This window comes from Arachis duranensis, chromosome 1 (genome assembly GCF_000817695.3).
Source record: "Arachis duranensis cultivar V14167 chromosome 1, aradu.V14167.gnm2.J7QH, whole genome shotgun sequence".
Taxonomy (NCBI): domain Eukaryota; kingdom Viridiplantae; phylum Streptophyta; class Magnoliopsida; order Fabales; family Fabaceae; genus Arachis; species Arachis duranensis.
Window position 1 is genome coordinate 83,655,611 of NC_029772.3, and position 11,899 is coordinate 83,667,509.

The 11,899-nt window shown below is 35.2% G+C and overlaps 1 non-coding gene across 1 annotated transcript; it reads left to right on the plus strand.

The window, feature by feature from the left end:
• Positions 1-250: 250 nt before the first annotated feature.
• On the plus strand, positions 251-354 carry LOC127742932 (small nucleolar RNA R71). Its single transcript, XR_008004283.1, has one exon. It is a non-coding gene; the product is annotated as a small nucleolar RNA R71 (small nucleolar RNA).
• The last annotated feature ends 11,545 nt before the right edge of the window (positions 355-11,899 follow it).

The window sequence follows — 11,899 nt, forward strand, 5'->3', positions numbered from 1 at the left end:
GTTCTGAGCCAATATGGCATTCAGAGCATCAATTTCAAGAACTCCCTTCCTCTGAAGTGTCCCATTATTCACGGAATTCTTCTCAGAAGTGTACATGAATTGGTTATTTGCAACCATGTCAATAAGTTCTTGAGCCTCTGCAGGCATTTCTTTTAGGTGAATGGATCCACCCGCAGAATGGTCTAGTGACATCTTAAAGAACTTAGATAGACCATAATAGAATATATCTATCATGGTCCATTCTGAAAACATGTCAGAAGGACATCTTTTGGTCATCTGCTTGTATCTTTCCCAAGCTTCATAAAGGGATTCACCATCTTTTTGTTTGAAGGTCTGAACATCCACTCTAAGCTTTCTCAGCTTTTGAGGAGGAAAGAATTTAGCCAAGAAGGCCATGATCAGCTTATCCTAGGAGTCCAGGCTATCTTTAGGTTGAGAGTCCAACCATGCTCTAGCTCTGTCTCTTAAAGCAAAAGGGAAAAGCATGAGCCTGTAGACTTCAGGATCTACTCCATTAGTCTTAACAGTCTCACAGATCTGCAAGAACTCAGTTTAGAACTGGTAGGGATCTTCTGATGGAAGTCCATGAAACTTGCAGTTCTGTTGCATTAGAGCAACTAATTGAGGTTTTAGCTCAAAATTGTTTGCTCTAATGGCAGTAATTGAGATGCTTCTTCCATCAAACTTGGAAGTAGGTGCAGTATAATCACCAAGCATCCTTCTTGCATATTGTTGTTGGGTTTGGCTGCCATCTCCTTTTCTTGTTCGAAAATTTCAGCAAGGTTGTCTCTGGATTGTTGTAATTTAGCTTCTCTTAGTTTCCTCTTTAGAGTCCTTTCAAGTTCTGGATCAGCTTCAACAAGAATGCCTTTTTCCTTGTTCCTGCTCATATGAAGGAGAAGAGAACAGAAAAAGAAGAGGAATCCTCTATGTCACAGTAAAAAGGTTCCTTATTGTTAGTAGAAGAAGAAAGGGAATAAAGAAAGGAGAATCCAAATACAAGGGTGAGGATAAAGGAGAATAAGATGAGAGAGGGAGAAATTTTCGAAAATAAATTTTGAAAAGGAGTTAAATGATTTTCGAAAATAAAAGATAAGAAACAAAATTAAAATTAAAATTTAAAATAATTAATTAATTAAAAACAGAATTTTTGAAAAAGAAGGAGGTATTTTCGAAAATTAGAGAGAGAAAAGTTGTTAGGTGGTTTTGAAAAAGATAAGAAACAAACAAAAAGTCAAATAGTTAGTTGAAAAAGATTTGAAAATAAAAAAAGATTAGAAGATAAGAAGTTAGAAAAGATATTTTAAAATTAATATTTTGAAAATAATTTTTGAAATTTTCGAAAATCATGAAAGAAAAATGAAAAAGATTTGAATTTTGAAAAAAGTTTTAAAAAGATAAGATTTTTAAAATTTGAAAATTTGACTTGACTTATAAGAACTAACTAATTTTAAAAACATTTTTAACTAAGTCAACCCAAATTTTCGAAATTTTGAGAGAAAAAAGGAAAATATATTTTTATATTTTTAAATTTTTAATGATGAGAGAGAAAAATACAAATATGACCCAAAACATAAAAATTTTGGATCAAAACCAATGATGCATGCAAGAACACTATGAATGTCAAGATGAACACCAAGAACACTTTGAAGATCATCATGAACATCAAGAACATATTTTTGAAAAATTTTTGATGCAAAGAAAACATGCAAGATACCAAACTTAGAAATCTTTAATGCTTAGACAATATGATGCAAATATGCACATGAAAAACAATAAAAGAAACAAAACAAGAAAATATCAAGATCAAACAAGAAGACTTACCAAGAACAACTTGAAGATCATGAAGAACAATATGAATGCATAAATTTTCGAAAAGTGCAAGAACAAAATGAATATGCAATTGACACCAAACTTAAAATATGACACAAGATTCAAACAAGAAACACAAATATTTTTTATTTTTATAATTTTATTATTTTTTTGGATTTTATTTTTTATTTTTCGAAAAACATATAGGAAAAAAGAAGTAATGAATTCAAAGCCCTCAATCAAAATCCTAGGAATCAGATAAGGTTAGTCTAAAGCTTGATGGCCAGCCAAGCTTCATCATACCATTTTGAAACTCTAGAATTCATTCTTAAAAACTCTGAAGGATTTTTTCGAAAATAGAGGGATAAATTTTTGAAAGATTTTTGAAAATTTTTTGAAAATAAAACAAAAAAGAAAATTACCTAATCTGAGCAACAAGATGAACCGTTAGTTGTCCAAACTCGAACAATCCCCGGCAACAGCGCCAAAAACTTGGTGCACGAAATTGTGATCATCAACAATGGCACCAAAAACTTGGTAGCGCTCTCAAACGTGAATCACACTTAGTCATAACTCCACACAACTAACCAGCAAGTGCACTGGGTCGTCCAAGTAATACCTTACGTGAGTAAGGGTCGATCCCACGGAGATTGTTGGTATGAAGCAAGCTATGGTCATCTTGTAAATCTTAGTTAGGCGGATAGTAAATGTTATGGAGTTTTTGAATAATAAATAAAGCAGAAAATAAAGATAGAGTTACTCATGTAATTCAATGGTGGGAATTTCAGATAAGTGTATGGAGATGCTTGTCCCTGTTGGATCTCTGCTTTCCTACTGCCTTCCTTCAATCCTTCTTGTTCCTTTTCATGGCAAGCTGTATGTAGGGCATCACCGTTGTCAATGGCTACATCCCATCCTCTCAGTGAAAAAGGTCCAAATGTTCTGTCACGGCACAGCTAATCATCTATCGGTTCTCGATTATGTTGGAATAGAATCCCTTGATTCTTTTGCGTTTGTCATCACGCCCAACAATCGCGAGTTTGAAGCTCGTCACAGTCATTCAATCCCTAAATCCTACTCAGAATACCACAGACAAGGTTTAGACTTTCCGGATTCTCATGAATGCCGCCATCAATCTAGCTTATACCACAAAGATTCTGATTAAGGAATCCAAGAGATATGCGCCCGGTCTAAAGTAGAACGGAAGTGGTTGTCAGTCACGCGTTCATAGGTGAGAATGATGATGAGTGTCATGGATCACCACATTCATCATGATGAAGTGCAACGAATATCTTAGAACAGGAATAGCTGAATTGAATAGAAAATAGTAGTAATTGCATTAAAACTTGAGGTACAGCAGAGCTCCACACCCTTAATCTATCGTGTGTAGAAACTCCACCGTTGAAAATACATAAGTGATGAAGGTTCAGGCATGGCCGAATGGCCAGCCCCCCAAACGTAATCAAAAGACCAAATGGTCAAAGACTAGATAATCAAAGATACTGAATACAATAGTAAAAAGTCCTATTTATACTAGACTAGCTACTAGGGATTATAGAAGTAAGTAATTAATGCGGAAATTCACTTCTGGGGCCCACCTGGTGTGTGCTTGGGCTGAGCTTGAGCTTTCCACGTGCAGATGCTTCTTTTGGAGTTGAACGCCAAGTTGTAACGTGTTTTTGGCGTTCAACTCTGGTTCGTGACGTGTTTCTGGCATTTGACTCCAGAATGCAGCATGGAACTGGCGTTGAGCGCCAGTTTACGTCATCTAATCTCAAATAAAGTATGAACTATTATATATTGCTGGAAAGATCTAGATGTCTACTTTCCAACGACATTGAGAGTGCGCGATTTGGAGTTCTGTAGCTCCAGAAAATTTATTTCGAGTGCAGGGAGGTCAGAATCCAACAGCATCAGCAGTCCTTTATTAGCCTTCTATCAGAGTTTTGCTCAGGTCCCTCAATTTCAGCCAGAAATTACCTGAAATCACAAAAAAACACACAAACTCATAGTAAAGTCCAGAAATGTGAATTTATCATAAAAACTAATGAAAACATCCCTAAAAGTAGCTAGATCCTACTAAAAACTATCTAAAAATAATGCCAAAAAGCGTATAAATTATCCGCTCATCAGCTTCTCATGAAAGAATGCATACATGATATGAGGATGAGTTTCAAAAATATAGAGAAATATGTGGAGTTGATTATCAAGCCCCAGGAAGAAAAACAAGCAAATTCCTTCCCAAGAGATACAATGCAAGATTCTATGGAAGAAAGTAAGAAAATCAATCAAAGGAGCTCATACTCCAATGAATTAGAGAACTCTCCACCCTCATACATTAAAGAAGAGGAAGATGCAAAAACAAAGGAGGAAGATGCACAAACAAAGGAGGATGATACACAAACAAAAGAGGAAGCCATGCACACTCCATGCTTTCACATTCCAATAATTCTTGAGGAAGCCATATAAGTCCCTTTAATTCTATGCATGCAAGCTCCTGAGAAGAAAAATTTGAATGCACTGCTCACATTTGAATTAAAGTCTTCTCCCCGAACACTTGAATATGCTTTCCTTGGTCCTAATGAATCAGAGAGTTGTATGGGGTATCATTTTTCTCCTCATATCCACTAAAGTCATTTCTCTTAACTAACTAGAAGAAGAGGAAGAAAAAACAACAATCAATCGTCAAGCTAGTGACGTTAAAGAAGCGCTTGTTGGGTGGCAACCCAACTACTAGTATCCTTGATTTTGCAGTTACTTTGGTTTTAATTTTATAGTTATTTTGATTTTAGAATTATAGGTATTTTATTTTTGGTTTTAAATTACTTTATCTCAATTTTTTTTATAATTTTTCCTATTTTACATGTGTTTTGGTCATGCAGAGTAATTAAAACAGTAGCAGAAGCAATTAAAAGGAATTTTTGACACCTTAGAGTTTTTCTTTGCTTGGGAACAAGCAAACTTTTAAGTTTGGTATTGTAGAAGTGCGCTCTCTATTTACCTTATCATCAGTGGCACCATCGGGAGATGAATGTTCTTCATGGAGGAGCACAGCCAGAGGAATGAGATGGCCACCAGCATAACTGAGGTGGTTGAGTTCCTTTCATTCTATTTCTCCTTCCGTTCTTATTTTGTTGTCTTCTGTTTTCTGTTGCTTTGATTGCCTGCATGATCTTTAGTACTTTCAGTTCTTAGATTTAGTTTCATTTTGTTATTTGTTTTTAGTTAAAAACAATTGTCTCATGTACCACTTACTGAGCTTGAATCTAAAAAGAAAAGAAAATAAGTGATGTATTGCATGAGAAATTGAGTTTATATTTAAGAGTAGTCTTATTTACTTAAATGTGGTGGTGTTATCTGTAATTTTGAATGCATGATATGAACAGTGCATATTTGAATTTGAATCAAAGGATGTTGATGCATGAAGAATAGGAATTTAGAGAACTAATATGAATTCTCTGAAGTAAACAAAAGCTTAACCATTGAAGCAAAAGAAAAATAAATGCAAGGTCCAAGGCTCTGAGCATCAATAACTAGGAAGGTCAAATATGATTAAAAGCTCAAAGAGTTGTTTTCCTAGTCATATGCTTGTGGTGTAAATGTGTCAAGTAATCCTTGAGACAAAGCACTAAGAGTCGAGATCAAGTGCAATTAACAGAGTATGCCAAAGGCTTTGAGCACCACTGTCTGGGAGTAACTGAAAGAAAAATCAGAACTAAAAGAGAGTTCCGCAGTTAAGTGCTTATGGTGTTTTTGTGTCAAGTAAAGCTTCAGATAAAATATTTAAAGTTATGGCTAGGCTCAAGGTGCAAAGCACCAAAGAAAAGAAAGTTTGATGTGTTCAAGGATTAATCCGAAGTAAAAAGGCCAGAGCATTCACAATACTATCCGGATTCTAATTCTGAATGACAGTGACATTCCTCTGATTCAAAGGATAGTGAGATGCCAAAACTATTCAGAGTTTAAGTGATATAAACCCCACTTTAAGAGGAGACATGAGCTTAATTGAACACTCACTTCTCATGCAAATTCACATCCTAAGCCTATATTAGTTTTGGTTGCATGAGGACAAGCAACAATTCAAGTTTGGTGTTTTGATGCGTGAGCATCTTTCCTATCTTTTCATAGTGAATTTGCATTCAAATTGTTGAGTTTAATCAAGATTTAAATATCTTTTAGCCACTATAGATGATACTTTGAGTCGTGTACAATTCTGTTTATTTCAGGTAGCATTCAGATGGATTTGATGGAGTCAACCCTGACCTCCCTGCACTCTAATAGAAATAGCTCGAGTTATAGAGGTCCAATTAACATGGTTCTAATGGCATTGAAAAGCTAACTTTTAGAGATTTCCAATGATGTATAATAGTATACACTTTTTTCCAGCAATTCGGTAAGGGTGGTGCATAACTTGGGATTCTCCAAGTTAGGCGCCAAAGGAAAGCTCCACACGCCAAAAGCTGTTGTATAAGTGGCGCCTAACTTGGCTTTTCCCAAGTTAGGCACCAAGACACAATCAACACGCCCAATTGCTTGCTGCCCCCCTTCACGCCTAACTTCACAATTGTGAAGTTAGGCGCCAGCCTTTATTTAGTTTTAAAAAATATAATTTACATTAATTAGGACCAGATATAAAAGGGAAAAGAATCAGGCCTTCGGGCTCAATCTCTTCTCTCATACCTCATTCCGTACTTTACAGTTTTACAGAAACCTAGTTTTTCTCTCTGAACCATGAGCAACTAAACCTCCATTGTTAAGATTAGGAGCTCTGTTAATTCTATGGATTAATACTATTATTATTCTATTTTAATTCATATTTTGATTTCAATTTCAAGAATTATTTTCATTCTTTATCTTATGAATCTGGGTGAAACGGAAGTATGACCCTTGTTCTATTTGAGTTCTTGTAAAACTTGGAAAAGCTCTTTACTTGAACAACAGCTTAAAAACAATTTCTCCTAAATTTCTAATTATCTGGATTTAATGGGATACGTGACATATAATCCTCTTATATTTGGGTAATTAGGGTTTCTGTGGCACATAAACTAGATTTGAACTTAACCCCCTAATTGGAATCAAGTGACCAAGGAATTGGTGGTTGATGAAGGTTAGAGGAGACTAAAAAGGTCCAAGGAATTAAAGTTTAGTCACATATAGTTTGCCATGAATCGAATCTTGCATGATTAAAATAGTTGGTAAGAAAAGTTAATCCAGAACATAAATATCTCTGAAACCTTAACTGTTTTACTCATATATTTCACAACCCATTCACTACTTGCTTTCTAATTCTCTGAATTTACTATTTAAAGCTTTTGAACTCTCAAAACACCATTTTCTGTTTGTCTAACTAAGTAAATCACTTAATCATTGTTGCTTAGTTCATCAATTCTCGTGGGATCGACCCTCATTCACTTGAGGTACTACTTGGTACGACCCGGTGTACTTGCCAGCTAGTTTATGCATTATAAATTAAGGCCTTAGTTGATCATTTAATCCATTATTACTTGTGGAAAACTCAACAATATAAGGTGACAAATTGATATTCTCAGATAAAAGACAAATATCAAGATTAATTGAGTTAACATTATACTCTATATCTGAAATAGGGATTGGGTTAGTTGATGAGGGAGGAGAAACAGAGTGCTACTCAAGAAGGTTTTGAGTGGGTTATGGTGTTGTGGAAGGCAAAGATGGATGATGTGTGTTGAGTTTGGAAAACTAAAACACTGATTAAAAGTGATGAGTAAATATTGTTGGATTAAAAGCAAATTGGTTGTGTGATGCATTTTATTTAGTGTGTAGAAATTAAATTGAATTGAAACTGGCCCAAGAAGCAAATGCTCAAGCCCATACATACACACACTCTGGCCCATTATCATGTTAAACGTAACCTCATATTAAACATAATCAAACTTTGTTCTATTAGAAGTTGCTGAACCATATGAGAGAAAAGAAAGAAAGTGAGCCCATATCCACTTTAAGTCCAATTCGGTGACAACACCCAAATCCATCTCACTTCAACTAAGTCACTAACCGGGTTAACAAAGTTTAATTCATTTGAATCCTGTCTCACATCCACCGAACCATAAACTCTCTCTTTTCTCTCTTCCTTTTCTTCCTTAATCACATCAATCTCTGAACCAAGAAAGAAGAAAGAGAAAAGATCCGAAGCTAGGACAAAAAGAAGAACCAAAAGCTAGCTTCCATTTTCAAGCAAGAAGGGAAAGTATAAGGGCTTTAACAAAGGAAAGATCTTAACGTGACAGAAGATCACAAAGGAGTGGTTTCCTAATTTGTGCTTCAACGAGAAATCGTGAATAAATCTTCTGAGTCTGAAGCATCCTTCAAGCAACAATGAAGACAGCAAATTCAAAGGTGCTCTGTGGCTCATCAACAATAAAAAATCAAACTTGGTGACAAAGCAAGAACACACGGCCCAGATTCAAGATGCTTGAAGAAAAAGGATGAAAGAGAATGATAATGTTGCATGTCACTGCTTCAGCCTTCTCTCTCTTCTCTGACCATATCGCTGCTGGTTCTGATGTTAGAGAAGAAGACAACCCAAGTGTTGGACTTTGTTCAAACCTTGGAAGCTTCACTTATTTATAATAGGGGCGAACAGCAAAGAATTAAGCAAGAGAGAAAGAGCACTTGTTTTGGTTTCCATAGCTCTCTAAGCTGTTCTTGTTCTTCTCCTTCATGGTTTTCATGTTGTAATTCTTTTTCTCAATTTAGTCTGTCTGAGTTTCATTGGAAAAAGGCAAATATGGTAAAGTTTGTAAGAAAAACTCAATGAGTGGAAAAAGACAGTGAGCTAGACTTGGAGAAAAAGCCTAAGTTATTCCAAAATTCCTTTGTTAGTATTTCTGTTTTGTGTCATGATCCTGAGAGGATTCTCTTGTAAGTTGGGTTAGCATTTTGCTGTTGAAAGTTAGGGTGAGTCCTAGTCAAGTTCAGATTAGGTTAGAATCTGGACTTGTCAGAGATAGGATTGGGGTAAATCCTATAGAGAATTGGTGAATGTAAACTATTGAAAAATAGTAAAATTTCATCATTGTTATGATGGAGACTGGATTAGGCTACATTACACTGAGTAGCTGAACTAGGATACATCTATGTGTCACTCTCTACTCTCTTCTCTATTTCTGATTCTACAACTTAGGAGATAAAAATAAAAGTGACTTCTGATTTTCCTTCTCAACAACGTCTCTCTATATTTATTTTATCAAGCTACTGTGGTTTGGCTCTTCTCGTGTCAGGAGACAAAACTAAAATTTCTCCTGTATTCTTCATCAGAGGATAAAGATTCTTGTAAAAGAAAAAGGAGGTCAAGATTCAGCCTCCCTTTTTCTTAGCCATTGATTACCATCAAGATGACATGTGGTTTAGGAAAAGTGAAAGTTGCTGAGTAGTGTATGGCCTAGTAGACAGAGTGATTGGAAAAATTATGTAAGGAACTGAGCATTATGGGGAGGTGTTGGTGGATTGAGAAAAAAGTGAGTGATAAGGAAATTCAGTTTCAACAAAGGAAAAAAGTACTCGTGTGTCTTGAAATTAAACTTGTAAAGTTGATAATGTCTTATCTGTGGAAAGCATGAGCAACCAAAAGTTTTTAAGAAGAGATAGTCAGGAGATTTGTGGTATAAAAGTTCAAAAAGTGATTTATAATTGGTGATAGATGAGGGTAAAATATTAATGGTATGGAGGCTTGAGATAGCAAAGTCAATCCCACTTCAGTAACATGCCTGTGCTTGCGCTCTGCACAACCATTCTTCTGGTGCGTGTATAGATAGCTCAACATATACACTACTCATTGTTGAATCAAAAATTGAATGAACTGCCTTGAGGTGAACTCTTTTTCATTATGCATTTGTAGCATCTTGATTTTTCCACTAAGCTTATTTTCCATCACGAGTTTGTATTGCATAAATACTTGAAAGGCTTGAGCCTTGTTTTGGAGTAGGTTGATAGTAGTAAATTTTGTTGTTGCATCAATGAACACCATATAATATCTAAAATATGAACTACTCATTATTGGAGTTGGTCTCTAAATATCTAAATAAATGAGTTCTAAAGGTATAGTATAATTGGTTGTAGAATCTAAAAAGGAAAGGTTGTAATGCTTTCCTTGACAATAAGTAGTTCACAGAGGCTTTACTGCTATCTTTGCATGAACTTTTATTGAACTAACATCATCATTACACAATTGTATGATTTGCTTTACAATAGTTGCCACTGGATGCCCATCCTTCTATGCCATACATCAAATTTTGACACTGAATCGAAAACTAAACTAGAAATTACCTCAGGTGCAATTGAGTTGGAAATTGAATTTTATCAGAAGTAAAACTTGTGGTATTATTTTTGTTGTCAACACTTTAAGCAATGAAGCTTCTCTTTTGATTGAATTTTTTACTCATGGTACAGTCACTATGTTGAGGCTTAGGGACAAAAGTCTATGAAATATTTTGTTTTGATTGTGAAGAGAGCTAGTTCATATCGGTGTGTGATTTGGGAAACCGAGCTAGCACTCTAATGTTGTGAAATTGATAGAGTCTACCTTTAAGAGACCCTCAGAGTAATGTGTCCCTTGTCGCCTGTGATTTTACAAAGCAGTTGAAGGCATGAAACTCAAAGAACATATGGTTGTCTAGTGCAAAGTTTGTCATACTTATTAGATTTTTTGGATGGAGGGGACAAATAAAAGGTATCAGAGTTTAAAGAGGGTGTAAGGGTTGAATTCAGAAAATAGTACAGTTTTGCCAACATAATTAATATTCATACCTTGTCCATTATCTGTAAATACTTTATCTGTACCTTGATATTCTAACCTGCAATCAAGTTATTTGCATCAAATGTCAGGTGATGAGAAGCTCTAGTGTCAAAGTATCAAGTTCGATCAATTAGCAGTGTAGTTGGTGATGTTGCAGCCATAAGAGCTCTTGCCTGTGTTCATTTTTGAGTATTCGGATGATGAAAGGGGCTTAATGGTGGTGCAGGTTGGTGTGTTGCTGAGCCATAAGGATTTGAAAATTCTTTGTCAATTCTATGAAAACACTCCCAGGCAGTATGATCAAATCGATTGCAAACTTGACATTAAGCTCTAGTGCGACAGGAATTAAATTTTCCTCTAAAACCTCTTCCTCTGAATTTGCTTTGAAAATTTTGACCTCTTCCTAAGTGATAACCTTGCTGTTGATAGTTGTTTTGGTGATGAAAAGTTTGCTGATAATTTTGCTGATTGTAAGATTTGTCTTATCCACTACTTTGTGATGTATTACTTTATGCAACATTTATTTATATAGATCCTAGCTCAACCTTCTTAAACTTCTCAACTAGATCCTATTGTCTAATAAACAAATCTTCTACTTCACTATCAGTAATTGAATAATTTTTTGAGGAAAGCGTTGTAATAAATGCACTATAGTCTTCATTCAAACTTTGAGATGTAACATCTACAAACCTTTCACTATGTGTGGTGCTCCTTAAGTTGAGAGAGAATCTATTACCTTCTTGATTCGAGCTATGTAGTCTGAGACTGAACCTTGAAAATTGATGCTTTTGATCTGTGTTTTTAGTTGTTTTACTTTAGATCTCACCCGTTTTGTAAAGTATTCTTCTAATTTTGACCTGATCTAACATGCATAGTCACAATCAATAATCTGACTTATGAAACCAGAATCAATTGAAGTAAAGAACCAGGACACCAGGAATTGATCATCTTGCTCTTATTTTTCGAACTCTTGAATTTCAATCTCAGCTACTCTATCTTCTTCAGATCCATACTTCTTCGGAATTTTCTTTTCATTGAGATGATTCTTGACTTTATTGGATTTGATAAATGCCAGTGTTTATCTCTTTCATAGAACATAATTTTTTCATCTAGCTTGAGTGTAGTGTTGATTGCAGATCTTGCTACTGCTGCTATAGAAGATATTGAAGGTGTGTTTTCTGCAGTCATGGGTCAAAACCTGAATTTGTTCTAATACCATAAAAGGTATCAGAACTAATTATTCTGAGTTGTAATGAAGCAAAAAATGAGAGAGAGAGAGAGAGAGAGAGAGAGAGAGAGAGAGAGAGAGAGAGA